Source organism: Vulpes lagopus, chromosome 4, assembly GCF_018345385.1.
Source record: "Vulpes lagopus strain Blue_001 chromosome 4, ASM1834538v1, whole genome shotgun sequence".
In the NCBI taxonomy this organism is placed as follows: Eukaryota; Metazoa; Chordata; class Mammalia; order Carnivora; family Canidae; genus Vulpes; species Vulpes lagopus.
In genome coordinates, this window is record NC_054827.1 from 19,893,459 (window position 1) to 19,918,465 (window position 25,007).

At 34.5% G+C, this 25,007-nt stretch overlaps 1 long non-coding RNA gene across 1 annotated transcript in view; it reads right to left on the bottom strand.

Annotated features, from left to right (window-relative positions):
* Nucleotides 1-587: 587 nt before the first annotated feature.
* Nucleotides 588-25,007, bottom strand: part of LOC121489088 — a 31,593-nt gene continuing 7,173 nt past the window's right edge. Inside the window, exons 2-3 of the long non-coding RNA XR_005987269.1 lie at nt 818-884; nt 588-732 (exon numbers count right to left, since the gene is read on the bottom strand). This is a non-coding gene — a long non-coding RNA (uncharacterized LOC121489088). The remainder of the gene's footprint in view (nt 733-817; nt 885-25,007) is intronic.

The window sequence follows — 25,007 nt, forward strand, 5'->3', positions numbered from 1 at the left end:
ATACTAGCCAGAAATCTGTTACAGGTTCAATTTAAAGTAAAATGAGCCCCTAAAGGAGGGCATATTGAGAGACGTTCATTTTATGGTTTTTGGAAAGTTTGATTTAAAATTCTCTAGCTGGGTACTAAGGATTCTGTCTAATTCTGGACAAAAATGTATGAGGACAATATGTATCTAGTTCAGGATTGCTAAAAATTCATGTATGTATGGTCTTCAGGACATTTGAAAAACCCCAAAGATATGAAGTTTCTCTTAATCAAAAATTCATTGAGCATCTATTATGTACAAACCCTCTCCCCTGAAGTTTTTTTCAGTATCTGCTGTAGTCAAATCACTTTTTTAGTGTCCATCCTACATAGAATAATGGATACTTTGAAGAGCAAATGGATGGTTGTTTATATGTGACTCATTAGGACTATTGATTTTTTTCCCATTTGAACAATTGCCCAGTAAGAAAATGGAATGAGGAGATAACATTAAGATTTATACAAACACTTGTTTTTCATACCTTAAGAATAAAGGTATAAATTTATTATGATAAAGTTTGCTTTATTGCAGTCACACCATTCCAGAACATCTTTGTGGCTTAAGAAAAACAAATGTTTTGTTCCACTGTATATCTAATGGAGGTTTGTACAGAGCTCTGTTCCACACAGGCATTTAGGGACTCAGGCCAGCAGAAGCTGTTTCATCTTTTAGCTTCACCATCAGGAATATGTCCCCTCTGCTATTCTGCATGAAAGAAGACAATAGGGAAATGTGTTCTAGAATTAAATGCTTAGGACAAGAAATGAAACATATCACAAATGCTTATTACCTACTCGCCAGAGCTAGTCATATGATCTGAACTAAGTGAAAGCTCAGAAGTAGAGTTATCTGCTTACCTAGAAAACAAAACAAAACAAAAAGGTAAATGTTAGTAAGAAATAACTATCTCAGATATTTAGTTTATTTAAACTACAAAAGATTACCAAAGGTCTTCTCTGAGGTTAGCAATATGTCAGATATTATGACGTATACAGAAATAAGCAAAATGCAGCCACTGACTAGAAAATAAAGCATCCATCCTAATTGAGCTAATATATTCACACGGGGGGAAAAATAAAGATAGAACATGATAACACATTAAATTTCACATTGACCAACAAATGTTATGGAATCAAAATATACAATTGTAAGGTAAAGTATAGGATGTGTTAAAAAACTATTCACTTATCTTAATTTCCTTGAAATTAAGACATATATTCCCAAGACATATCTTTTAACAATAAGAGACTGATTTAGTCATTTGTTGAAGATCTACTTTGGTATAACAGCTGTGCTTATAGAATAAAAAGATAAACGTAAAAGGAATAACTATGTCAAATCACTCAAGACTATACAGTTTTATTATAACACAATGACACTTATAAATTGCTTTATTTGTATATGATCTCTCTGCTTTATATTATTTAATATATCTATCTGAAGTATATGAATCCTGATATTTGTAAAAATTTCTTTATGAGTTTCTCATTCAACCTTTCATTCCCAAATCCTCTAAGGAAGATTTGAAACAATGGCTTTTAAAGACAGCCAAATGAATATATATGTGTGGTAGTTCTGTAGGATAGAAATCAAATCACCGAGAGATAATTCAATAAAATAAATATTTTCTTGGAATAATTTTCTCCTGTTATGAGGTGAGGATCCTTTTAGTAAAGTGATTAACTGTTTATAAATTAGATTGCTAGCATGGCTGTCCCTAGCAATTGAACTTTTTTCTATGTTTTTATATTGCCACTATTAATGTCACATTCTTACTCTAGGTTTTATGTAGCAAATGAAAGATTTTATATAGCTTGTCTAATACACCATCTCCTAGTTCTTCAAGTAGATAAAAAAAATCCATCAGCAAATACTATTAAGGACTTAGGCAATGCTCTGCTTACTTTCCAACTTCATTTTTAAATCCTCCCCACAGTTTTCTTTTCCATATTACTTCCCAAATACTCCACTCTTTGTTTATACTGTCCCTTTATTAAAATGTACATTTACCTGGATATTTTCAAGTTTAATATAATACTTCAAGTTCTCAGTCCCAATTTCTTCTCTGCAGTGCATCTATTTACTTGCTTACTTACTTATTATCTAACTTATTTAGTGGATGCTAAATTTTTATGAAGAAATAGGTATAATCTATTTAATATCTCACTGTACACGCAAACACTGAGGGAAATGCTTGGCACATATTTAATATTTTTTGATAAATAATTGAATAAGGAAATGAGGTAATAAAGAGTGGTGACACCATTACATGGAATGTTGAGCATAAGTAGGACCAGAGAATTTTTTTAAAGATGTTATTTATTTATTTATTTATTCATGAATGACGCAGAGAGAGACAAAAACATAGGCAGAGGGAGAGGCAGGATCCCTGCAAGGAGCCTGATCCAGGACTCCATCTCAGGACCTTGGGATCATGACCTGAGCCAAAGGCAGATGCTCAACCACTGAGCCACTCAGGTGTCCCAGACCAGTGAATCTTGAACAAGAAGGCAAAATTTCAGAATAGTCTTGAAAGGTGCATGAGGATTGATAGATGGATAAAGAAGAGAGTACTGATTATGGAGAAAAATGACAAAAGGGGTGCCTCGGTGGTTCAGTGGATTAAGCATCTGCTTTCATCTCAGGTCATGATTCCAGGACCCTGGGATTCAGCCCCGCATCAGTCTCCCTAATGATAGGAAGCCTGCTTCTCCCTCTCCCTCCGCTTGCTGCTCCCCGTGATTGTGCTGTTTCTCTATCAAATAAATAAGATCTTTTATAAAAAGAATGACAAAAAAAGCAGCATGACAATATTGCATAAAGTCACATGTTAGGGGGACATCATTCTTTCATTGAAAGATCACACTGAGTGTCACCATCAGAAGACTTAGAATTTAAAGTCAGTGATACTCCAATATTAAAATATTTCATAGGGCCTATCATTCTACATATTAGATAAAATGGACAAATTACTTGAAAGACATGAATTACTTAAACTGATGAACAAAGAAGTAAAAACTTTGAAGTATATTAGTGAACTTAGGAACTCACTAGACCAGTGTCATTCAGATACCAAAATGAGGACATTATCATTAAGTTATTATATTACCAATTTGAATCCAACAAATATAAAAAAAGTGCCACACATAGCCATATGTGCTTTATCCCAGAAAGCAAGACTAGTTTAGTATTCAGAAGTTAATCAATTGGTGAAAGTCACCATTTTAAAACATAAAGAAGAAACTATATGATCCTCTCAATAGATGAAGAAAAAGCATTTGAAAATACTCAACAACAAATTATGATTTTTTTTATTAAAATGTCAGAAGAGGTGCCTTTGTGGCTCAGTTGGCTGGACAGCCAGCACTTAATTTGGGCGCAGCTCATGATCTCAGGGTCCTGGGATTGAGCCCTGCATCCAATTGGATCCACCCTCAACGGGAAGTCTACTTGAGGATTCTCTCTTTCTCTCCCCCCCTCTGTCCCTCCTTCCACTTGCTCTCTCTCTCTCTCTCTCTCTCTCATAAGTAAATAAATCTTTAAGGAAAAATCTCAGAAAACTGGGAATACAGAGGAGGGGCACTTCTTCAACGTAACAAAGGGTATCTGAAGAAAATACCTGCAGCTAGCATCATATTTAACACTCAAACTTCAAAATCTTCTAAGATTGAGAGCAGATGTTTATTTTACCAGTTCTAATTAGCATTTACTAAAGATCCTGTTTAGTGCAAAAAGTCAAGGAGGAAAAAAGTCATAAAAATTGTAAATAAAGAAGTGAGTGTTCTGATTAATATCTCAACACAAATAATGATGCCAAATTTTATTACATTAATTGACCATGCGGAACTTCCTCCTCAAACTTTCTATGTTTGGTACAACCATTTAATAGAAGGTTTCTATTTAGTCTGACTTCCACTGTCTTGACTCCTTTATTCATTCAATAAACACCAGACACTATGCCTGGTACATTATGCTGGGGATTTTCTTTTAGGATAATATTACAGTTTTCTTCCTTGGAGCAGGAAAAGTTGTGTGATGTGTACCTAGGTAGTGTTCAAAGTTTAGCTTAAGTTGTTACATAAATTAGACAGTAGTGGTGTGTATATGTGTGGGGGGGATTACTGTTGGTTATTCAGTTATTTTTATACATTACAAAATGATCCCCATGATGAATCTGTTTACCACCAGATGTGATACAAAGTTACTACCATATTATAGATTATATTCCCTATACTCCTCACATCCTATGATTTACTTATTTTATAACCGGAAGTTTGTGCCTCTTAATTCCCGTCATTTATTTTGCCCACTCCCCAAACTCACCCCCATCTTGTAAACAATTTGTTTTCTCTATCTATGAGTGTTTCTGTTGTGATTTGTTTTGCTTTTTAGATTTCACATATAAATGAAATCATTTAGTATTTGTCTTTCTTTGTCTTATTTCACTCACTGTAATACATACCCCCTGGTTCTATCCAAGTTGTTGCATATTGCAAAGTTTTGTATTTTTTCATGGCTGAGAGACATTCCACTGTGTGTGTGTGTGTGTGTGTGTGTGTGTGTATGTTTGTGTGTGCGCCACATGTTCTTTATTTTCATATGTTAGTGAACCTTTAGGTTAATTCTATGTTTTGGCTGTTATAATATGCTGCAATAAAAATAGGGGTACATATATCTTTTCAAATTGGTGTTTTTCTTTTCTTTGGATAAATACCCAGAAGTAGATGGCTGGATCATATAATTTTTCTATTTTTTTTTTAATTTTTAGAGAAACCTCCATACCTTTTTCCATAGTGGCTGCGCCAATGCACAAACTTACCTACGGTGTTTGGATGTTCCTTTTTTTCTCCACATCCTCACCAACACTTGCTATTTTTTGTCTTTTTGATAATAGCCAATATGACTAATGTGAGGTGATGTTTCATTGTGGTTTTAATTTGCATTTATCTTGGCAAATGGTGTTGAGCATCTTTTCATGTGTCTGTTGGCCCTCTGAATGTCTTGAATTTAAGTCATTTTCTCATTTTTTAATTGGGTTGTTTATTTTTTGATATAAGGTTGTATAAACTATTTGTTATTCAGGGTATTAAAACCTTCTCAAATATATGATTTGTAAATATCTTCTCCCATCTGTATTAGTCACAAAGTAAATAATTGCTTATATAGGACAAAACAAAAATTTAGAAAAAAAGTTATTATAATTCATCAGACAATTTAAATGGTTACATTTAAAATCAATATACAAAAACCAATTGTATTCATCTATACCAACAAACTAAAAATCTTGATAGACATTTACCATTAAGCCATGCTTATAGAAATTAAATTAAACTTAAATAAGTAGAGACAAATCATATGTATGGAGGAGAAGGCCACTATCCTAAAGCTAGGCATTCCAAAATCAGTTAAAATATCCAATGATCTTAGGTGGAGGGAGAAGAAGTAGGCTCCTCGTGTGGAGCTCAATGCCGAACTCTATTCCAGGACCCAGGATTACGAGCTGAGCCAAAGGTAGATACTCAGGTGCTCAACCATTGAGCCACCCAGGTACCTCAAAATATCCAATGATCTTAAATTAAAATTTCAACAGAGATTTTTGTGTGATTTTCCAAAATAATCATGGTCTACAAAAATGTGGACTAAGGGAATCACTTATACACTGCTAGTCACTGTGTAACTTTGTGCAAGAACTTCAAAAATTCAATATGGCATTCTCTTGTACAGTTAAAATACATACACTCTTGGCCCTTACAAAATTCTATAAACTGTTGACATGTATACCAAGAGATACCATCAAGAATGTTTATTGCAGCTTTATATTTAATAGCAAAAACAATACCTAGAAATAATCTAAATTACTATCACCAGGAAAATGAGTAAATCCCGTGTCTTATAATCATCTAAAAAATAATATACAAGGGTAAAAATTGAGGCATCAGCCCTTCAGCAATGAGCATGACTAAATCACAAAAATATCCTATCATAGAATAAAGTATGGTATCATTTATATAAAGCCTATAAACCTACACATTAAACTGTATATATTTCATGGACATATATATGTAGCAAATATGCAGTGAAAAACATAGGAATGAGAAACACTAATTTAAATTGTATTAACACTTTTATGGGAAAAGAAAGAATATCACTGAGAAGCAAAAGGCTTTGAGGCTTTGTTAAATACTTAATTGCTAAATATGGGGAGTAGGCCCATAGGCTATTTTGATATTCTTTATACTTTAAATTTACATTACATATTCTTTTTCTTGTGTACTACTAAGTAATAAAAATAATTTCCAAAAAGAAAAAAGCAGAATTGTTAGAGTAGCAGTGTGGTTGGTATGCGGTAGAATGAATAGGAATACATTCTAAGCTATGGCACCGGGCAGATTTAGGGAACAGAGGTAGCAAATGACAAGAACTGGAAGATAAAAATGTGTATCTTATTTTAGGGCATTCCCTCCTTTATGACTAGAATGATCCCTCAGAAAATGAACATTTTATATTTGAGTCTCTATATAATCTTTCATGCAGTACTCCATAGTTCTGTATTTTAAACAAAAAAAAAAGTACTTTTGGAGGAAAGCTATAATAGCCTAAAATTGCCTCAGCCTATGATAGTTTTAAATAATGATAGAGCTCACCTGAAGAAATCAGCAAGGCAAGGATGGAGGAATAATCACAATCCTACTATGGATATCTCCTGTAAATAGTAGTTTCATTCTAACAGACCCCCTTCAAATTATCTGAATGGGTCCTAGGAGACTAGTAAAATTCTAGGAGTCATAGACTCCTATTTAAAAGGCAAACGATATTGAAACTATTTAAAATATAGCCTTTTGCATTGATTCTAATGAAAAGAATATACAAATGCAAATTTTAGTCACCATTACAAATTGTTGTTTTATGTGTTGCTAAACATTAACTGGGAGATTTAAATGGCATAATAAATTTAAATTTAAGTAAATTTAAATTTACTGATGATTCCTTAGTGATTATCTCTGCTGCCTATAGCTTTATTTCGCTTTTTCAACTAAGAAAAAAGAGAAGTATCCCAGTCTTTGGTAAAGCAATTTGCAATGCTTCGAAAAGACAGTAAAACATTGCCTGAAAGAATTTTTTTCAGCCAGCTACTAGATGCCAGCCACTACATGGAGCTTACAAGTAGGCTATAAAGGCTTTGCAATGTACATCTTTTAAAAGATTATAAAAGCTTTAACTTATGTGTGCTAATTTTCTCCCAGATTACAGCATGAAACAAGGTTTGTGTAAGTGTTAGGTGCCATATGACTTACTTATTGCTATAGTTCTTGTCCAGGCCAATACTATAAATCCCAAAGAATAAATATTTCTCACTCTAGCTCCTCAACTAGTGTAAAGGTTTTTTGAATCATCAGAAAAGATTTGGTTTTGCATCTTCTTTTTACTTGAATGTTTCTTTTAAGCTTTCCCCAGATATTTCTGCTTGCCAAGGCCTATTCAGATAAGTACTTAAGCATTCCTGGACTCATGGTGAACAAGCAGAGCCTCATTCCCTGTAATCATATAAAATAGACCCTTTCATTTGCTGAACAGCATGATGGGATTTTATCAACCATTGTGCTTCTCGGAGAAAGGTAGGTATGGTTGCTGCTAAATTAACCTTTCCTTAGGAAAAAGAAGCTAAATTGAGTTTTCTGGTGCCTAATCACAAAATGGATAAATTCTGTGGCTCAGGATAAATGCCATTTGCTGATAATGGTCATTTCCTTGTTTTCAATTTTAATTAATTATATTATCAAAAGGTTTTAGCAAACTCTTAAAAACTGTACCACAAATAATACTAAATAAATAAATAAATAAATAAATAAATAAATAAATAAATAAATAACAATAGTAAGTATTACATTTTAGTATTAAAACCTCAAAGCTATAATCATAGCACGAAATGTATTGTATGATAAAATGGTATGGCAATAAATGGAATTTGCCAAAATACACATTTATGTTGGAATGTGCTTTCCACAGATATTAAATTATGGACATGTTTAAAGAGTAACAAAAACAAGGGATTTTAATCAAATTTCATGATATGCAGTTTTTGTAAGTAAAAAATCGTTGAATATTTCTAGCTAGAAACAATAATTAGTATTCTGCATAATAGCCTACTGCTTATGCATACAAAGCAGATTGCTTTAGATATCCACATAGAAATAATCATTTTGGCAAAAGTCCATGACCGTGGTCTTGAAATTTACAGAGGAAAAGATACATGTTTCATCATATAAAAATGTATTATTAAGATAATATTTACTTTATTTCATTTCTTCAAACCTCTTCTTATAAAATACTAGTAATTAATTTTGGAGGTTATATATTTATGGTCTCTTATTAATATTTATAAAACATTTGTCTTTATTATCATATGTCCTTGCTAAAATTGTTAAGATATTTTTGGCCAATATAATAATTCTATATAGACATTTTTCAGAAAGGAGAAAATTAAAATAGTTATAATAAAATCCCATTTTTAAGATATGATTATTTAAAAATACCTTGTGCTTTATTCATTAAAATAAGAGGAATAAGACCTTTGAAGAGCCTATTTTGAAATTTCAGTTTGAAATAAAACCTGGAAAAGTCAATGATTTTGAAAAATGGTGAAAAGGATATCCTCTGATGCCAAGAGATAAGAGTATCTCCAACTCTGGGCACATTATATAATCCCCCACTCTGGATTGGTTGAGTGACATATTGGCTATATTCTTTTTTTCTACCAGAGAAGAATACTTTACATTTTATGTGGTTATGGCAAAAAGTTCCATAAAGTAGGACAGGATAAGTACATATAGTTCTTCTTTCTCTCTTTTTAAAAATGAAACTAGTTCCTGTAATTCATCTTTATCACTGCTGCCAAGAATTGGAGTACCCATCAACTCAGCTCCTCTTCCACTAACAATCATTATGGCAGGATAAGAAACTGAAATGTCATATAGTAGGAACTTGATAAATATATATTGAATTAAATAAAAATTTTATTGTTGGTGTCCTCCCATATCTATTGTCATATGTTGTGCACCTTGAGTTTCAATGAAATTTTTAAAATCTTTTCTCGTGATTTTTGGAGATCCCTTGTATGAAGTTGTTCTTACTGAATATATATTCTACTTGTGAATTGCCGAAAACAATTTGAAGAATACAGAACATGCTAGCATAAAAACAACCAAAGCAAAGAGAAAGAAGGTGAAGGAGATTTTTAGTACTTTCATAGCTGGATTTTTCCCCAAGTTTTTAGACATTTCTCTTTGTTGTAGATTTATTAGAGTATGACAGGAAGGCTGTTAGGATTATTTTCATTTTTTTAGTAAAATTTTGTATTGTTAAACCTTTATTGGTGAGGTAGTTTTTAGTTAAATTTTGTATTGTTAAACCTTTATTGGTGAGGTAGTTTTATACTTTAGTTAACAAGTATTTCTGTTACAATGAGCAGTTCCATTCAAGAAATCATTATGAGCACTTAATAATTTTTTGTGTAGCGTTTTTGTAAGTAATGTGGTATTTGACATATAATGATGTGATAAAGAACATGGATTTGAAGTTAAAGAGTATTAGTTTTGAGTCCCAGAGTTGAAATTTTGGCAATTGGTCTGATTCTTACTTACAAGTAGAAATGTGGGTTTACACAGTTGTAAATGTCATAATGTGTTCTAAGAATTGTTTGTTTGTTTTTAAAGATTTTATTTATTTATGCATGAGAGACACAGAGAGAGAGGCAGAGTCATAGGCAGAAGAAGAAGCAGGCTTCTCACAGGGAGCCCAATGAGGGACTCGATTCCCGGATCCAGGATCATGCCCTGAGCCAAAGGCAGATGCTCAACCACTGAGCCACCCAGGTCCCTGTGTTCTAAGAATTTAACACAGTACTTGGTATACAATAAGCACTCAATAAATATTAGCTGTTATATACCTATAAAATTTAGTGAGAAGACAAAATGTCCATAATTGAAAGGCATGATATAGGAGGCAGTAACAAATTCTACATAAAGCTACTGTGAGAACAGTGAGCTTATTAATTTGGCAGCATAGTAAATATTTCCCATAGAGGAAACCATGATTGTTTTGGGTTTTATATTTTTTGTATATAAGACATGACTCGAGATGACATTGTTGAAAGACTAGGTGTTAACTGGGCATTAAGGAACCAGAGAGATTTCAACAGATGGGGAGAATGAAGGGATCTTTTCCAAATAGAGAAGGGATATTCTCACTTTAATAATTTACTAGTACTTGCAGTGGAACCATTAAACAAGATCTAAAGATTCATTTATGGAGAAAAATAATATCATCTATTTCCTGCTTTGGTGAAGGTGCAGCATGGTATGAGTGATTCTAGGACTCTGCTGAAGAGTACATTTCTAGAGACCTCTTACCAGCAGACAATACAAATACTGCCCAAGGAAGGAGTCAAGGGAAGTCGTCTTGGCAAAAGAAGCTTCTGACAATGAGAATGGAATAGCAAGAGATGCCCAACAAAGGCACAAAGTTTAAGTGGTTTATCATTTCCTTATACTACAGTATTTTTATTCACGGCCTGGAATGTCTTGGGAGAGATCTAAAAAAATCTTAAAGGGCCAGAATGAAAAATTATCATTTAAAACATATTGTGTTTTTGGATGAGATACATAACACAATTTGAGGCTCTCCAGAGCTCATGGTTCAGATGAAGTCACATCAACAGTTAACTCAACTCTCACTTATTCTTGTTGTCCTCACATTCTGATGCAAGGTCTCCAGACCCAGGTGAAGTACACAAATTAATTTTTGTGCCATCTCTCCTTGTGCTTTTCTGTCTGGATAGCTTTACTGTCCACAGTTTATGATTAATGGGTAGTGCTCCTTCTAGTGAGACCTGGTGAGAGCCAGGTCCTCCTGGAACCAGCCCTGCCTTTGATGAGCTCTGACAGACATGTATCATGACCTCACCCTGCTGTGTCTAGTACAATTTTAATTTGCTGGGTTGAGTTAGCGGGCCGCAATAAGAGAAAGTTCCCACCATTTTGGATTAAATTCTTTTAAAGTGATGTTACGTTTCAGTCACAAATAGCTCTTTTGAAATTTTTCTTTTAGTCCCTTACATGAATGCAAGGATAAGACCAAAGCCAATGTAAAGCCACAGAAATCGTAACTACAAAGAACCTGTTTTCCCCTTTTCATTACTAAGAATTTGTTTTTGAATTAATGTTATTTTGCTAGGCAACTTCTTCAAGATTTCCTAGACTGAAATTTCTCTCAAGGAGACTTTCAGTATCCATATAAAAAGACTTCTATCAGGCCATTCCATTACCTTTCAGACATACAATTTTAAATGTCTACACCCCAATAATGAGTGCAAATACAGGAGAACTTTTCCCTCCTTATGAATAGAATTCTATCAGACTGGTCCCATCAGATTTCCAAATATGTTTGTACCTGAAATTTTATCAGTGTACAGATGAAGGTAAGGTCAAAATGAGATTCCTATTACATTAAAAATTGTGTGTATGACCTAGTTTCAGTTGTCTCACTTACCCTGTTAATTTCTCATTTCTTTCTATTTTTGGACCACATTGAAGCAGTAATGCTTTTTTTTTTTTTTTTGAAGCAGTAATGCTTATATCCACTTCATCTTCCAAAGAATGATATGAATCTTTGAGTAGTATTACCCAGCTGCATCTGAAATAAAGTTCTGGAGTATTAAACTATGACATTCAAGGTAGTAAAGTATCATAAGTTACAAAATAATATATTCAAAGTATGAGAGTTTTGTCATTTTCTCTGAAAGTTAAATAATAGATTTAGTTGTCTAGGGGTCCATTTTTAGATTGAACTATTTTTCAAGGTTTATGAGAACTCACTAAAGTAGGATAAGAAGGCAAAGATGCTTTTGATGATGGTGAGAACAAAGAGCAACAAACATCCCAAGGAATAGAATCAGCCTGGATGTGGGTAGGAGACAGTACAAACACTTTGGATACTTTGGGTTTGTGAACAAAGAGGACAGTGAGAATTCCAGTGCTGCACAGAGCCATCCTTAGTAATTACTTCACTTGTAATAACCATGTATTAGATAATGCCTTATTGGTACTACTGTCTTAAGGCAAGAGTATTTTTTATGCGAGTCCAGTGGTAGTTAATATTTCTATAAATAACATCTTAGAAAGAAAGCTCTACAATAGGGTCATGATGAAAGTACTCTTCAACAATCTTCGGTTTTCTTTTTCTTTTTCTTTTTTATTTTTTTAAAGATTTTATTTATTTATGATAGACATAAAGGGGGGGGGGGGCAGAGACACAGGCAGAGGGAGAAGCAGGCTCCACGCAGGGAGCCCGACGTGGGACTCGATCCCGGGTCTCCAGGATCGCGCCCTGGGCCAAAGGCTGGCACCAAACTGCTGAGCCACCCAGGGATCCCCGGTTTTCTTTTTAATTTAGTATGTAAAATGATAAAATTCAGAATCCTTTGTTAAGGCCAACTCAAGCTTTCATATCTTGACATTCTGGATCCAAGCTATCTTTAAGAACTCATTCCCTTTACCCCAATCAGACTATTCCTATTGTTCTTAGAAAAATGTTCTGCTTACTTCTATGAATGTGTATACAACATTTTTTCCGTTCTTTGGTGCTGACTTCTGTCTGTCCAGTTCCAAAAATGTTTCAGGACAATTGTTAACAGTTCCTTGAGGAATAACAATAAAGACATCTATAATAACATTTTTCATCTTTGAAATTTTCTACCACTCACTCACTGTACAACTGCTTCAGCAGTGAATAATATTTTCTTTGCCACCCTTTTACATTATTATTTGCCATTTCACAACTTTTAAAAACTATCTCTTTGTATAATACCCATAATTAGATTATAAAAGCCAGGAAGGCAGGATCTCAGTATACTTTCTAATGTTCTAAACCACCTTTGAACATAAAAGCCTTCAAAAGTTACTTATTTTTTAAATGAATATTTGCTTTCCAATTGACCAAAATATGCACACCATTCTCTAGACCTAATTGTATAACTTGGATCGTCATTGGTACTTTCAGAAAGAAAAGAATGCAGGATGGAAATACAGTAAATGTTCCCCACAGAATTTCTGTTGGGAAGACAAACTCCAAGTAACCATAGGGCTTATATCCATAAAAAAGCAATCAAGAACTCTAAAAGTATTGAATTCAAGCCAGAAAAACTTTTCCAAGTATAATCGAAATTCATTGAATTATTGTTGAGGCCAGTGATATGTAATTGAATCATAAGTTTGTGAGGCGTTGACATGTATATCTTCATGCTTTTTTCTGCCTTGAATGCAAGACATGGGGGAACATTTCTAATTGAGGAACATAAAATTATTTTTGCATTTGAATGCCTCCTGCATTCTTAGCACTGAGTGAACACAGTAGAGGACACAAAAGCAAAGTGTAATCCAATATTTACTTTCTTCAGAAAGCCTGTGATCAAAACTCCCACATTGATCTGATGATCTGAATTAATAGAATTTGGGAACTTCAAATCAAATTCCAACTGAACTGAATAAAACTTGTGAAGATGTATATTAGAGCACATCTCCAGCCAGTTATTTCCTCCCTGTCACTATATTTCTGTACAGAGTACCTTCACTTCCAATTTTCATAAGGACCAAGCATAAGTACCACTTGAGTCTGAGTGGTAGCTGATTGAACTGGCAATGAATAACAGACTCAAGGGGAAAAAAACAAATTCTCTCTTTCTCTCAGGAACTTGTAATTGGTGCAATGAAAGTATTTTTAAAATATTTTTTATTTATTTATTCATGAGAGACAGAGAGAGAGAGGCAGAGACACAGAGGGAGAAGCAGGCTCCTCACAGGGAGCCCAATGCGGGACTCGATCCCTGGATCCAGGATCATGCCCTGAACCAAAGGCAGACACTCAACTGCCAAGCCACGCATGTGTCCTGAAAGTATATTTTTCTTCAATGATTGGCTATATAGGGTCATGTAAATTTGAATGCAAACATAAACATTTTATTAAGGTAGCTACTATATCTGTGCACAAGTAGGTGGATGTTCTGAGTATTTGGAAAATAGAAGAGAATTAGGAAGACATACAAGAGGTCACAACCTCAGAGACAGAGTTACCACCACCTTGGTTCTTGATGACATCCCAGTTTCATATCCAAGTCTCTCATGAGGGCTGATGTACATTTACCCTTTGACTCATTAAGTCATCCCTCTATCCTTCCAATAAGTTTGACTGTTTTACTTAAGCTTAAGTTTTAATGCTTACCCTAGTTTAATTACTGACTTGTAAAAATGTTATATAAGGCTATATTATACAAAGCTGTCATTATGCTATCACAGTTAATTGGAAGTTATTATTCACATGGTTTCCAAAATTCAAGTAATTAATAATAATAATCAAGTGGAATCTCTTGAAATTTAAACTTTGATATTAGAGAATCATAACAGTATTCAACATTCAAAATGTTGCACTAATTAAAGATTTTTATCCACAATAATGATGAGATGAGTAACATCTCTTGCTCAAATGTTAGAATAACCTAATACATACCTTGAATCAATAAGGATTCATGGTTCTAAGCAATCAAATCCAACTCAAGATGATTATGCCAAAAAGATATTTGAGGTATATTAGCCTAGCAATTCTTCTCCTAGGTATTTATTCAAAAAAAAAAAAAAAAAAAAGGAAAGTACAGGGCCACAAAAAGAAGTATATATGAATGGTCACCTTGAATTCATTCATAACAGTGCCACACTGGAAACAAATGTACATCAATGGGAAAATGAAAAAATGAATTGTAACATATTCATATAAAAAATACTACTCGGTGCTAAAATAGATATGAATTACTGCTTCTAGTTATAACAAGGATGAATCTTAAAAATACCAGATTCGGCAAAGGAAGCCAAACACATAGGTGTATATATATATATATATATATATATATATATATATATATATATTATGGTTCCATCCATATGATGTTTAAATCACCAAGGCTAACCTATAGTGATAAAGGACAAAGGAGAATCCTCAAGGGAGGGAGTACTGAGGACAAAGGGACATGATAATCTTTCAGCAATTATGAAAATATTTTATATATTCATGGGCGATGGTTAAATTGGTGTTCATTTTTTTCAAAATTCACCAAACTGTACACATAAATTTTGTACATTTTAATCTATTTTAATCTATGAAAAATACATCTCAATAATAATTTTAAAAAGATCAATAGTGAAAGAATCACCAAGATCTGCTGTGAATGTGTCCCCCAAAAAATCATATGTTGAAACTTAACCCTCAATGTGATGGTGTTTGGAGGTGGGGCCTTGGCAAGATTACCAGGCCATGAGGACAGAGCCCTCATGAATAGGATTGTGCTCCCAAAAGAGACTCCCAAAGAGCTCCCTTTGCCATATAAGAACACAGCAAAAGACAACCATCAGTGAATCAGGAAGCAGGCTCTCACTGGACACTGAATCTGCTGGCACCTTGATCTTAGACTTCCCAGCCTCCAGACTGTGGGAAATAAGTTTCTGTTGTTTATAAGCTGATCGAGCTGTGGTATCTTGTTAGGCTGAAAGGGCTAAGACAGGAGCCTTCTGGAAAAAGGGACCAAATCACTCCATAGGTCTCGTTTGATGAGAACATAAGAACATTTGTTGTCATCCCTGCGCTCTATACCTTAGCACACACCTCAAGGTGTGTTGTGTGTATACACGTGTGTTTTTATGCCTCACTGCACTGGCTACACTGAAATCTCTGATGACCACAGCTCAGCTAAAGGGCCCAGAGCTCCCCTTTGCAGCCACACTATCGTTATTGCCCAGGCAGTGCGCTCTTTAGGCCAATTCTCTGTGTCAAATAGCCACAGAGGCTAGTCTGGCACTAGTGCATCTGATTAGCAGTCTGGGTGGTGTACTTTTGTCCTTAGAAGGGATGGAATTAAGTACATAGTAGATCAGATTTCCTCCCTACTAAGATGAATGAAGTGAGAATTCCCCCAAGAGAATTTGAGATGCTGGTTCTCTGCGACAGATACTATTCATTGTCCATGAAATCTGTTTTCTCCTCTGTTTTGGGCATGTAGCCAACCTCATTTTTTTTTTCTTTTGCAGTGGGTGGTAGTATGTGTCTGAAGTCTTTCTAGTGGTATGTGAGCAGAAATAACCTGGGACCTTGCAAGCATAGGCTAAAGAGAACGGCAGGACTCTTCTGCACACTCTCCCCTGATAGTCAGCTGGAAACCAGAGCAACTTCATTTTGACCATATGATGACAGCAGTGCCCTAGGGGACTGTGGTGTAACAAGGCAAAAAGAATTTGTCCTAAATGGCTGTGTAGAGAAAAGCTGCTTGATGGTTAGAACTCCACTTCAGTCTATTACAAAAGAAGAAGATACATTTCTTCCTTCTTTAATCCACTTCTCTGTTACGGATCTGATCATCACCTAATACAGCCTCCAACCCAGTGACTAAGAGTGAGTATAGAGTTGTAGTTTAGTTTAGTTTAGTTGGAGTTATATCACCTTATAAGCCTATGTTTTTGGCCAAAAAGAAACCAGTGAACTATCGTACTAATTTTAGTTGCTATTTTATTTGTTCTTTGGAGACCTTTTTGGTTTAAACTGCTATTTAAAAGTAACCCGTTTCTTGAAAAGCTTGTTTTTGAAATATCAAATTATTTTTTTCAAATGTACACATTATGGATTGTCTTTATTATACACTCATGTTCTTAACATTATAGAATATTTTCTAGCCCATATCAGTGTTTTAGGAGATAAAAGTTTTAGATTCCAGATGGTTTGATTACCCTCCATTCTTGCCCATAGTATTTCTTTGGGCCAAAATAATCTTCCATTGTCTTTATCTAATTGGCAAATTCATATTTATCATTCAAAGCCCAGCTCAGGTGTAATTTCCTCTATAAGGTCCCTGAAGCAATTTTCTGTATTCCCTCTGCCCCTTTTCTGTGTTTATACATTATTCTATCTTCATAAGCCCTCAATATTTTAAATTACCTTTACATCTCTGCCTTCCATATTGAATTGTGAGTCCTGGTGAACAAGCACCATTATGTCTTTCTTTTTTGAAATTCTGTATTTCTTTTTCTTTAAATATTTTATTTATTTATTTTGAGAGAGAGAGAGCATACAGGAGCAGGGTGAGGGGCAGGGGGCAAGAGAATCTCAAGCAGACTCTCTGCTGAGTGTGGAAACTGACCTTGGGGCTTGATCTCACAACCCTGAGATCATGACCAGAGCCAAAAATCAAGAGGCAGACCCTTAACTGACTGAGCCACTGAGGTGCCCCTGATATTCTCTATTTCTGACATATGCAAGGAAATTACAAATGTCTTCTAGTTCAATTTTGTTATATTACAGTGAAATCATTAGTACACTCTAGCAGTAAGCACATTTTCACTTGAGTGTTTGGCATGAAATAATGTGTTTCTTAATATTTCTCACAACTCCAGATATTATTTAAAATGTATGTGATTCTGTTCCACTCCCTTCCAAAACACAGCATGAAACAAATGCAGAGAGCAAAGGTTTTATGCAGAACTGCTCAATAACTGGAAAATTCAATGTTAGTATTTGACAATCTTGTTACAAGCTGCAGTCCTTCTAATTTTACCAGCGTCTCACTGCCCCTCACACTTTGTTTTTGTCAGTCCTCTCAGTACATCACCCTTGGTATTTTTCTCCCTCAGTTTATCAATTTCCTCCTACCCTCACTGACTTTCCCTTCCAGTCAGATGAACTATTCTTTAACATCTGTTGTGCATGCTGCTACACAAATCCAAAAAATTCCTCTACCTGGATGCATTCTAAAATCTGTCTTTTTCATGCCTAAAATGGAATGTCTTAGTATTAATGGGAAAAAAGCATATTTTAAAATGCCACCTCACATTAATAATTTTTATTCTCTAGAATCTCATGAAAATTCTCAACATTTAATTTTATTATTTTATAATTTTTAACCATAAAACATAGAGCCACCATCACCCAAATCTCCTTCACGGTCTCTGAAGAAACCTCGTTATTCATAATCTCTTAAATTCTCTCAGACTTGACACCTAACACGATTTTAGTACCTTTATGTAGATATAATTGGTGTTTAATAAACTGGACATAATTAAACTATGCAACTTGACATGCTTTGAAATGTGTATGTAACAATGAAGCCATCTCCATCCTGAAGGTAATAAACATCTCCATCACCCTAAATTTTCTGCATGCCAGTTGTAATCTCTCTCTCCTGCCTCTCTTGCTACTTCTCCCTCTTACCAGGCAACCATTGAGTTTCTTTCTGTCACTATAAATTAATTTATATTTCCTATACATTAATTTACATCTTTTATAAATTAAATCATTTAGTGTGCAATGTTTTTTCTCTAGAAGGCTTCCTGCATGCAGCATAATTGTTTTGATATTCACAAGTGCTAAATGTGGCAATAGTTCATTTCTTTTTATTGCTGAGATGTATCCCATTGTATTGATATACCACAAGATTTTTATCCATTCACCTGTTAATGGAGATTTGGACTATTTTCAGCGTGGGGCTGTTAGAAATAGAGCTACAATGGACAGTTACGTATGTCTTTGTATGAATATATGCTTTCCTTCTTTTTGAAAGGATATATACTACAGGTATATGTTTAACTTTTAAAAACACCAATAAATTGTTTTCCAAGTGGTTTTATCACTTTCTACTCCTATTAACAGCTTTTCAAGTTCCAGTCTTTATGTTTATCCATTCTCATAGATGTGAAGTGATCTCCCACTGGTTTTTAATTTTCATTGCCATGATGGTTTGTGATATTGAGTATCTTTTCATGTGCAATCCTTTTATTTGTAATCCATAAATCTGTTTCGGTGAAGGGTTTATTTTTTTACCATTTTTCACTGGATTTTTAATTTTCTTATTGGCTTTAGAGACTTGTTTATGTATTCCAGTAGTAATATTAGTTTAGTTCTTTTTAAAGTTCTTTTGCTTATTCTAAATTTTTTGTATTTCCTTTTTTACAATATATTTTTAAAGATTTTATTTATTTACTTGGCAGAGAGAGAGAGCATGCACAGCAGGGGGAGCAGGAGAGGGAGAAGCAGACTCCCCGCTCTGCAGGGAGCCCAATGTGGGGCATGGTCCCAGGATCCTGAGAACATGCCTGAGAGGAAGGCAGATGCTTAACTGACTAAGCCACCCAGATACCTGGATCTTTTGTATTTCTATATTAATTTAATTTAATTTTTTAAAAGATTTTTATTTATTAATTCATAAGAGACAGAGAGAGAGGCAAAGACATAAGGCAAAGGGAGAGGCAGTCTCTGCCTGGGAAGCCTGATGTGGGTCTAAATTCCAGGATTCTGGGATCATGACCTGAGCCAAAGGCAGGTGCTCAACCACTGAGCCACCCAGGTGCTCCTCTATATTAATTTTAAAATCAGCTTATCAGTTTCTTCAGAGAGCTTGCTTTGCCTGCAATTGGATTGCATTGAATCTATAGATCAATTTGTAGAAAACTAATATCTTAAAAATGCTGAGTCTTCAAATCCGTTAATAAGATATATGTGATATATTCCAGGCCTGTCTCCTTGGCTTGTGGATGGCTATGTTCTCTATGTCTCTTAAGATCATCTTCGCTCTGTGTCTCTGTGCTCAAATGTCCCCTTTTTATAAGTCATATTAGATTAGGGTCCACCCTAATGAGCTCAATTTAGCTTGATTACCTCTGCCAGGATCCTATCTCTAAATAAAGTCACATTCTGAGTTCTAAGGTTTTGGGACTTCAAATTATAAATTTGAGAGAGGTCACAACCCATAACGTGTAAACTAGTGGGCGACACAATATACAATATAGCTGGAATATCTCTCACTAGCAAATTAAAATAGGTGGCTTCAAATCATTGGCCAGAACTTGTCACATGACTTACTTCAATGAATATGGAAAAGTATAATCCTTCCCTGTGTCAGAGAGGAAGGGAACCTAAATTATTTCATGAATAGCACTAGTGATTACTTGCTCTATTCATTGATTTTCAATGGTTTCATAATAAGCAAAGAAGAATTAACAATGAAGGCAAGATACCTGTGATCACATTTTTCTCTACGTAATAGTCATTTTCATATATATTAAAAATGTTCCATTATTTCTTTTTAGTTTCCTGTGGTTGTAGAAAAATATATGGATATAAGGACAATGGTATTTTGATGATTATATTCATCGAATTTGTATCGTTGGGAAAGTATAGAAGTTTCCATATATAGGTAAATGTTTTATTTAAATACTAATCCACATGAATTTTCATTGATGAAAAGTTCTGAAGAAATCATGACAAACTAAATCTTATTAGAGTTTAGAAGGGTTTTAAATAAAAGGATGACTTCTTGAAGAATAGGATCGCCTGCAGCATATCATTTGCTATTTAATTTTTAACTAAAACAAGAACTTAAGTCTCCATGACATTATGAGTTATATAATATACATCTTTAAAACCTAACACAGGCTGTAAGGTTATGCTTCATGGAAACTTACATCTCTTAATAATATTGAATTTCATTATCTTGTATATATTTAACATTAAATTTCAGGACAAACATTATTTATTTGTTTTTTTGTTTTTGTCACTACTGCAATATCAGCACATAATTCAGTGACCTAAAGTAATCCTCCATTATTTCTCTTTCCTTTAATATTGCAGGCTACAAGCAAGTCCCTATTTATTTTTTGATAGCATCTAAAAGTTAATTTCTGCACATATATGTATTCCTTTGTTTGATGACCTTAGTTTATTGTTACCAAAAAAACTTATTAAATATGATGGCTTGTCTACATAAACAACATTAACTTTCTCAATTTAATAGTGAGAACCACGATGCTGGGATACCTTCACATATTATAATACTTTTCTGAGGATATCTGTGAACAAGTATAAAGGAATGCTCTGGGAAATGAATAAATACTAGTATGGAGTAAAAGAAATAGGAAATCTCAAAATGTAAAATACTTAAATTAAAGCTCACTATAAAGTTTAGTACTAAATTTAGGAAGAGGAGATAGCTATATTTCCCAACAAATCCAAAAACATAGAAAACAGTATATAGAAATATATTTTTAAAAGCTATAGAAATATTTTAAATATATAGAACTACAGAGGGGATATTGCTTTAATCATAGCTTATACCATATCAGAGACATATTTAAGTTCATACCTAATAATTATAGGTCAAAATAATAAAAAACTGTAAAGAGAATGACTTTTATTCAACTAATAACACATGCAGTGTTTGTGGAATCATGTGGTTAGTTCTCTGTTTCATTTTATTGCTAACCAGTCCACTAAGCAACACTGTGTTCATTCACATGCAACTGAATTACACATGATGGAGAAGCACCCTGGAGAAGGGGATGAGAGGGAGTGGAACCAGTGCCCACACTGTAGCCACTACCATCTCTGTCCTTGCTGGCATTGCTGCCAAACCATGTAGGAATGAAATTCAATGACAGTTGAGGGAGGACTTGGAAATGGCTAGTAGAGTTCAAAGAAATAATGACTTGAGCTCTCTGCACAAGTGGATGGGAGAAAGTTGAATTCTGTTGTTTCCTTCTCATCAAGGTAATTCTGCTGCCAGTCTACATTCCCCTAGGTAAATTGCCCTCTTCCTAGAATATGGTTGTCTTCCACTTCCTGCCTGCAGTAGAATGCCAAACACTGCCTGTAGATGAATGTAGTTGGGCAAAAAGTAAAGGAGGTTTTCACGCCACTTGTTAGCCTTTTTCTAGAAGTGGCTTTAAGTGGTGCTTGGAAGAAGTTTTCCTTGGGCTCATGCTTTAATTTATTTGACTTTCTGAATTCATGTTTGTTTGATTTATTTATCTTTCTTTTATTAGTAGTTAGAACTAGACAAAAAGAAGACCAAATTAAAACAAAAATAAAGTTTATGATTAATAATATTTGAGGGCAAATTGAAATTGTTTGAAGTAATGATTAGGATAATAATGAGAAATCGCTTTGCAGATTTTTAAATAATTTATTGGTAAGTAATTGTCATAATTTTGACACAAATCATGCTGATCAGTATGGAACTTTAGAAATTAAAAAAAGCAAAACGAGACAAAACAACTATCTGAGAAAAATTCTAAGCAAAATCTGGTGTTTTATAAAGGTGTGGAGGCTCAAGGAATGCATTTGTAGTAGGGCTGGATACCATATTCAAAACTTGCTTTTATTTCCTGATCAGATTACTTAAAAATAAATCAGTAAACTCTGCTGAAAATGCACAGTGAACTCTAATCTGTTATTCAAATTAACGGGCAAAATATGTATGTATTAGCATCGTTAATGAACCATAAAACACATTATTTGTTGTTTTATTCAAAGATGCTACTGCTAAAAATCTTGTTATCCATACCTTCAGCTATAACTAAAGATAATGAATGTAAAACTAACATTGCTTTCCAAATAATATGGCCTAAAAGTAGTTCTGCAATTAAAGACAATCACACCTCTCTGGCACTGCATTTTTGTTTTATCCAAGTATTACATCATTTCCAAAGTTCTTTTTTTTTTTTTTTTTTTTTTTTTACGATTTTATTTATTTATTCATGAGAGATACAGAGAGAGAGGCAGGGGGAGAAATAGGTTCCATGCAGGAAGCTCGATGTGGGACTTGATCCTGGGACTTTAGGATCACATCCTGAGCCAAAGGCAGATACTTAACCACTGAGCCACCCAGGCATCCCCATCTCCAAAGTTCTATAAAGGTCTAGTATTGTGATGTTCTTAAAATCACCAGTTATTTGGAGCTTATTGCAGTGCTTCAGTGTAGTTTTGTAGAATAATGCTGTCCTTCCATACATCATCATACAATGAACAACTAATTAATATCTTGTTGTTTACTCCTGAATTTCACCCTTCATCAATTTCTGGGATCTACTTCCATTACCCCTTTCCTATTCATTTTCTCTGCTACAAATAGATTCACATGCTGCATGAAGCTTCCTTCTTTGCCTCTGGTTCTTCCTATGTTATTAACAGGTATTATTATGTTATAACAGGTATTATTATCCTACAATAACTATATGAGGGGCCAGTACACATGTGGTGAGCAATGGTCCTAGTTTGCCTGAAATTGAGTAGTTTCCTTGGACACAGGACTCAGTGTTAAAACCGAGGTTTGAGGGTGAAGCAAAACCAGGTAATTTAGGAAGATTTGGTCACTCAAAACATACATTTTTTTCAATAAAGGTAAAATTCTTTTACCCAATTAATATTTCTTAATTTAAATGAACAAAAAAATACCCTCCTCCTATTCTTGAGTTGTCTGAGGGACTTGTGTTCATGAAGTCTTATAGAGAGCATTTAATCTTATGAAGAGAACCATGATTGCCACAGTGTCCCTTGATATTAGCCGTTGAATTGGTCCTGAGCATTTATACGTAGCTGCAAGTGGTAGTTCTGAGTACAGTAGCACCAGGGACTTGCTAACCCAGGTAGGGTGCAGATGTAAAAATAGCCCCATCTTGTATTTGAGTACTTAGCTGTGGGAATCAAGTGAGATAAAACTCCTATTTAAGTCAAAAGGCATTGAACCCAATTATTATGGTTGGATAATTTATTCACATTGTTTTTTTTTTTGTTGTTTTGTTTTTGTTTTTGTTTGTTTGTTTGTTTGTTTGTTTCCCAACTCAGAAATGTTGCCTAGATGTTTTGTGCTCCCTTGGGTTCTTGTGAGATTACAGTGTTCAAAAATAATCACCACTTCTAGATTGGTTTCTGAAGCCATGCTAGAGGGATAGAAGTAGAAAGAACAAGAAAAGAAAAACCATGCGATGGATGGGAGCAAGAACTGCTACATCATCTGTGAGGCCCACTGCAAAATAAAAATGCAGGGCCTTGGGTTCAAAAGGAATGAAATATGCTTCTTCCATTCTTTTGTGATATCTTTCATAATAAGTCATGATGTTTTGCAATTGGCTGTTAATGCCATGCATGTTCCTTCAGCACAGGAATATTCATGGAGAATTCAGACCCTTGCAGGTGCCTAGAGCCCACTCTGTGACCAGGCTAATGGGCTGACTTAACTGACCCTCCCATAGCCATGCCCAGACTTACAGAGGACAGGGGGGAGAGAGGCTGAAGTCACTGGGGGGAAGACTGGGGAGAGGCAAGGTGGCCCCAAGATAAGACCAAGTGTGAGTCCATGTTCCAGGCTACCAGTGCATCCTGCATTCTCCCATTATATGTCAATTACCAAATATAATTCAAAAATAAAATTATTGAGCATGTTAAGACCGCAACCAAAGAACATTAAATCCCAAGCAAGTGAGTGAGGAGTCCTATGATACAACACTGTTCACACACCCATGAACTACTGCCTAGACGGGGAGATTCTCCATAATGAATTAGTGCTCTTGTATCCTTTGGCTAAATGCTCAGTAGTGTGGTTCCTGAATTGCAGGGTAGTTCTATTTTTAACTTTTTGAGGACCTTCCATACAGTTTTCCACATGAGCTGCACCTATTTGCATCCCCACCAAGAGTGCTTGAGGGTTCCCTTTTTTTTTCTTAGGCTTACACTTTATTTTTTTTTTCTTATGTTTCTACACCTACAATCACAATGCCTTGTGTCTTTTTTTTCTTCCAAATGTTTATTTAAATTCCAGTTAGTTAGCAGAGTGTAAAATTAGTTTTAGGTGTAGGATTCAGTGATTCATCACTATGAGGGTTATTTTTTTACAACATCCTCACCAACACCTGTTGTTTCTTATGTTGTTGATTTTAGCCATTCTGACAGGTATGAGGTGATAGCTCATTGTAGTTTTGATTTGCATTTCCCAGATGATGAGTGATGTTGAGCATCTTTTCATGTGTCTGTTGGCCATCTGTATGTCTTCCTTGGAAATATATCTGTTCATGTCTTCTGCCATTTTTAATTGGATTATTTGCTTTTTGTCTGTTGAATTGTAT